The following is a 6,251-nucleotide window of genomic DNA, read 5'->3' on the forward strand; positions in this document are numbered from 1 at the left end:
AATCGACCGATTCGCTCGATCCATTATTTTCGATTTACGGCTAAAATAAATTTTTCTAATTTTTTTCAATAACATATTCCTGCTTAAATAACTTTTTTACATAGGGATTAAACATTTAGAACGATACATTGTTTAAAATAAGTGCACTTTACTCTTGACATTTTACGGTTTTTTCAATTTTCTGAAAAATCCTATCATTAGATTTTTTTAAAAATACGATATTCTTGCTTAACTAACGTTTCTACATAGGGATTAAGCATTTAGAACGAAATCTAATGTCAGAAAATGGCACTTTACTCTTGACATTTTACGGTTTTTTCAATTTTCTGGAAAATCCTATCATTAGATTTTTTTAAAAATACGATATTCTTGCTTAACTAACGTTTTTACATAGGGATTAAGCATTTAGAACGAAATCTAATGTAGGAAAATGGTACTTTACTCTTGATCGGTACGTTGGGACTTTGAAAATATTCGGGCGTTCCAATCGCTCGTCTGTTGCATCATAGCGCGTCTCGGCGCAATCGACCGATTCGCTCGATCCATTATTTTCGATTTACGGCTAAAATAAATTTTTCTAATTTTTTTCAATAACATATTCCTGCTTAAATAACTTTTTTACATAGGGATTAAGCATTTAGAACGATACATTGTTTAAAGTAAGGGCACTTTACTCTTGACATTTTACGGTTTTTTCAATTTTCTGAAAAATCCTATCATTAGATTTTTTTAAAAATACGATATTCTTGCTTAACTAACGTTTCTACATAGGGATTAAGCATTTAGAACGAAATCTAATGTCAGAAAATGGCACTTTACTCTTGACATTTTTCGGTATTTTCAATTTTCTGGGAAATCCTATCATTAGATTTTTTTAAAAATACGATATTCTTGCTTAACTAACGTTTTTACATAGGGATTAAGCATTTAGAACGAAACCTAATGTAGGAAAATGGTACTTTACTCTTGATCGGTACGTTGGGACTTTGAAAATATTCGGGCGTTCCAATCGCTCGTCTGTTGCATCATAGCGCGTCTCGGCGCAATCGACCGATTCGCTCGATCCATTATTTTCGATTTACGGCTAAAATAAATTTTTCTAATTTTTTTCAATAACATATTCCTGCTTAAATAACTTTTTTACATAGGGATTAAGCATTTAGAACGATACATTGTTTAAAGTAAGGGCACTTTACTCTTGACATTTTACGGTTTTTTCAATTTTCTGAAAAATCCTATCATTAGATTTTTTTAAAAATACGATATTCTTGCTTAACTAACGTTTCTACATAGGGATTAAGCATTTAGAACGAAATCTAATGTCAGAAAATGGCACTTCACTCTTGATCGGTACGTTGGGACTTTGAAAATATTCGGGCGTTCCAATCGCTCGTCTGTTGCATCATAGCGCGTCTCGGCGCAATCGACCGATTCGCTCGATCCATTATTTTCGATTTACGGCTAAAATAAATTTTTCTAATTTCTTTCAATAACATATTCCTGCTTAAATAACTTTTTTACATAGGGATTAAGCATTTAGAACGATACATTGTTTAAAATAAGGGCACTTTACTCTTGACATTTTACGGTTTTTTCAATTTTCTGAAAAATCCTATCATTAGATTTTTTTAAAAATACGATATTCTTGCTTAACTAACGTTTCTACATAGGGATTAAGCATTTAGAACGAAATCTAATGTCAGAAAATGGCACTTTACTCTTGACATTTTTCGGTTTTCTCAATTTTCTGGAAAATCCTATCATTAGATTTTTTTAAAAATACGATATTCTTGCTTAACTAACGTTTCTACATAGGGATTAAGCATTTAGAACGAAATCTAATGTAGGAAAATGGTACTTTACTCTTGATCGGTACGTTGGGACTTTGAAAATATTCGGGCGTTCCAATCGCTCGTCTGTTGCATCATAGCGCGTCTCGGCGCAATCGACCGATTCGCTCGATCCATTATTTTCGATTTACGGCTAAAATAAATTTTTCTAATTTTTTTCAATAACATATTCCTGCTTAAATAACTTTTTTACATAGGGATTAAGCATTTAGAACGATACATTGTTTAAAGTAAGGGCACTTTACTCTTGACATTTTACGGTTTTTTCAATTTTCTGAAAAATCCTATCATTAGATTTTTTTAAAAATACGATATTCTTGCTTAACTAACGTTTCTACATAGGGATTAAGCATTTAGAACGAAATCTAATGTCAGAAAATGGCACTTTACTCTTGACATTTTTCGGTTTTTTCAATTTTCTGGAAAATCCTATCATTAGATTTTTTTAAAAATACGATATTCTTGCTTAACTAACGTTTTTACATAGGGATTAAGCATTTAGAACGAAATCTAATGTAGGAAAATGGTACTTTACTCTTGATCGGTACGTTGGGACTTTGAAAATATTCGGGCGTACGTGGCGCGCTCGGCGCTTCGAACAGCTCCGGTGTCCCCATTATTTTCGATTTACGGCTAAAATAAATTTTTCTAATTTTTTTCAATAACATATTCTTGCTTAGATAACTTTTTTACATAGGGATTAAGCATTTAGAACGATACATTGTTTAAAATAAGGGCACTTTACTCTTGACATTTTACGGTTTTTTCAATTTTCTGAAAAATCCTATCATTAGATTTTTTTAAAAATACGATATTCTTGCTTAACTAACGTTTTTACATAGGGATTAAGCATTTAGAACGAAATCTAATGTAGGAAAATGGTACTTTACTCTTGATCGGTACGTTGGGACTTTGAAAATATTCGGGCGTACGCGACGCGCTTTTTTTTTTTTTTTTTTTTTTGTTTAACGTGGGGGAAATCTGCTGGTCAGACACCCCCGGCCCGCCCGAGGGGCGGGGCGGGGGTAGTGCGGGTTTTGACCCGCTAAAACCCCCACGGCGGCCTAGGGCGCTGGCGAGTAGCGGGGGAGCCACGGGAACTCTTACAGAACACAACCGCGGCTCCCCCTCGCCTGGCCGGCCACCAGGATGGAATGGCGATGGCCGGCCGCGTCCCGGGGAGGAGATTTATACTCCCCCCATGAATCATCTTGCTTCGGCGGTGCGGGGGACCGCACCCCACACCGCCTCGTCACTCCCACTATGGGGAGGACAGCTTCAGTTGGGGGGGGGGTTGGCGGGCGGCGGGCAATTAAACCAGTAATCTGGTACACCCGCCGCCCGCCTATTCTCATCTGCTCGGGGAGGGGGGCTCTAGGCGTGGGCGCACACGCCGCACCCCCCGCTCACGGCGACCCCGCTCGGCAGCCTCCTTCTGCAGCATCACCTCTTCGCAGAAGGCGATGGCTGCCGCCCATTTTCTTGGGCTCTCCAGCATGGCCCCAACTAAGCTGGAGAGAGCGAGGTCGCGACCAACTTCCCGTCTTAGGACTCGGCGCAGCACTGAAAAGGCGGGGCATACCTCCAGTGTATGCTGCGCCGAGTCCTCCTCCGCGCCACAGTGGTGGCACACCGTCGTCGCTTCCCGACCGATGCGACACAGGTACACACCGAAGCAGCCATGCCCGGTGAACACCTGCGTCGCACGGTAGGTGAGCCTGCCAAACCGCCTCTCCCGCCACGAGGTGAAGTGTGGCAGGAGAGCCCCGGGGACGCGCTCGGCGGCATGGGAGCAAAGCTCCGCATGCCATCTGGCGAGCGCTAGTCCCCGGGCCTGGAGTTCGAAGCCGTCGACCGCCTCCTGCTCCGGCGGGTCCCCCCGAGCCCGGCCAGCGATGCATATGCGCCTATAGACATAGGCGCGCATCGCCGCCTGCAGCTCGAAGGGAATTTCTCCCGCCAGAGCAAGCGCCGCCACGGTAGACGCGGTGCGGTAACCCCGTATGAGGCGAAGGGCCATTTGCCTCTGAAGCCGGCGCAACAACAAAGTGATGCGCCGGCTTGCCCTCGCGGACGGCCCCCAGATCGGGGCGCCGTACAAGGCCATGGACCGCACCACGCCCAGGTATAGGCGACGCACCATGTTATCCGGTCCCCCGAGATTGGGCAACAGGCGGCCGAGCGAGGCCGCCGCCCTCTCAACTCGGGGGACGAGGCGGCCGAAATGCGCCCCGAATCTCCAGTGGCTGTCGAGGATCAGTCCGAGATACTTGATCTCGGACTTCACCTCGACGCAGGCTCCTCCAACCCAGATCCACGATCCGGCCGGTGGCCGCGACCGAGGCCGTCCAAACCAGACGGCCTCGGCCTTCTCCGGGGCCATCTTCAGCCCCAGATCGTGGATCTTCGCGACGACGGCTGCCACCGCAACCTCCGCTCGTCGGATGGTCCTCTCGAAGGTGTCCCCGACGGTGACCACTAACGTGTCGTCCGCATAGCAGACGACAGTGGCACCGTCGGGCAGGGAGGCCCTCAGGACTGCGTTATATCCCAGGTCCCACAGGAGTGGTCCTAACACGGACCCCTGTGGGACCCCGCAGTCCACTTCCCTCCGTATCGTCCCGTACCGGCCCGGGTATTCCACCCACCTGTCCCGCAGGTAGGCCCCGATCACCCGCCTCAGATAGGGAGGCACCTGGTGTTCAACCAGGGCCTCCCTAATGGCGGACCAGGGCAGGGTGTTAAATGCATTGACGATGTCGATCGACACCGCCAAACACACCCCGCCCCGTGCCACGGCATTGTCCGAGAGGGACTTTAGACGGTCGATTGCGTCGACCGTCGATCGCCCCTCCCGAAAGCCGAACTGGCAGTCCGCCAGATCGGGGCCAACGCGGGACAGGTGCCTGGCGAGGCGGGCAGCAATGATCCTTTCAAAGATCTTGCCCACCTCGTCCAGGAGGCAAATGGGCCGGTACGCGGAGGGAGAATCCGCAGGCCTCCCATCCTTCTTTAAGAGGACCATCCGACTTCTCCTCCAGAGGTCCGGGAACACCCCGGACCTCAGGAGCCCGGAGAAGAGGCTTCTGAGCCTCCCGCCCAGGACGCTCATGGCAAGCAACCAGACCCGGCCGGGGATACCGTCCGGCCCCGGGGCAGTATTCTTGCCCCGAAGCCATTTGACTACCCCGGCCATTTCCTCCGGCGCGACCTCCAGATCCGGGGACCACTCATGTCCCTCTAGCTGAGGGACGGGCCGGGACGCCTCCCCGCTGACGGGGAATAGCGCGTCCACGACCCGTCCGAGCATCCCCGGATCCAGGCTTTCCGTCAGAGGGGGGGCCCAGGGACGTAAACGTCCCATCGCCATTTTGTATGGGCGCCCCCACGGATCTCGGTTCAGAGACCCGAGAAAGTCGCGCCAGGCCTGGCTCTTCGCCTGCCTGATGGCCAGCTGCAGGGCGACCACCTTCTCCCTGTATCGCCCATACAGCTGGATAGCCAGCTCCACGTCGGAACGTCGTCGTCGACGGGCGCGGGCGTACTGGCGTCGCGCGCGGACGCACTCTGTGCGTAAATCCGCTATCGCGCGCGACCACCAGTACACCGCCTTCCTCGGGAAGACCCTGGCCCGGGGCATGGCGACGTCGCAAATCGACGTCATTGCGCCCCGGAACCAATGGGCCTCCCTTGTCCCGTCGACTGGCCCGGCCGGTGTTGCCGGCCAGGCCACGACGTGGGCTGCCGCCATCAGAGCGTCCTGGTCGAGGCGCTTCAGCGCCCACCGTGGCTGAGGCGATCCCTCATCAGCGGGGCGACGTCGGGGCGTCGATGGGGCGGCGGAAAGGCCGAGAACAATGTATCTGTGGTCGGACAGCGTCTCGACCTCCTCCGCCACCCTCCACCCCGTAATACGGCGCACGGCCGGGGGCGTTGCCCATGACAGGTCAACGATGGACCCCCCGTTATACCGCACGCACGTATGGACCGAGCCCGTGTTTAGAAGACAGAGTCCGAGTCCCGTCGCCCAATCAAGCACCTCCCGGCCCCTCGGGTCCGTCCTGGGGGAACCCCAAGCTGAAGACTTGGCGTTGAAGTCCCCAGGACCAGCACCGGACGCGGCTGGCAGCGAGAGACGCATCTCCCCACCACGTCCAGATACTGTTCATACTCCACGAGGGACCACCTCGGAGGTGCGTAGATCGCCACAACCACGGTGCCGCCCCAGTCAACGGCCAGGTATCCCCGGCCGCGCTCGATAACGGAGCACGCCGGGGACCCCGGCCGGCCTGCCCATATTATAACGACGGAGCCGTCCAAGTCCCCCATCCAATGTGGATGGTCGGGGACCCGGTACGGCTCCGCCGCTACGGCCAACCCGGCACCCCGCTCGGCCAGGAA

Source organism: Megalopta genalis, unplaced genomic scaffold (genome assembly GCF_051020955.1).
Source record: "Megalopta genalis isolate 19385.01 unplaced genomic scaffold, iyMegGena1_principal scaffold0057, whole genome shotgun sequence".
Classification (NCBI taxonomy): Eukaryota; Metazoa; Arthropoda; class Insecta; order Hymenoptera; family Halictidae; genus Megalopta; species Megalopta genalis.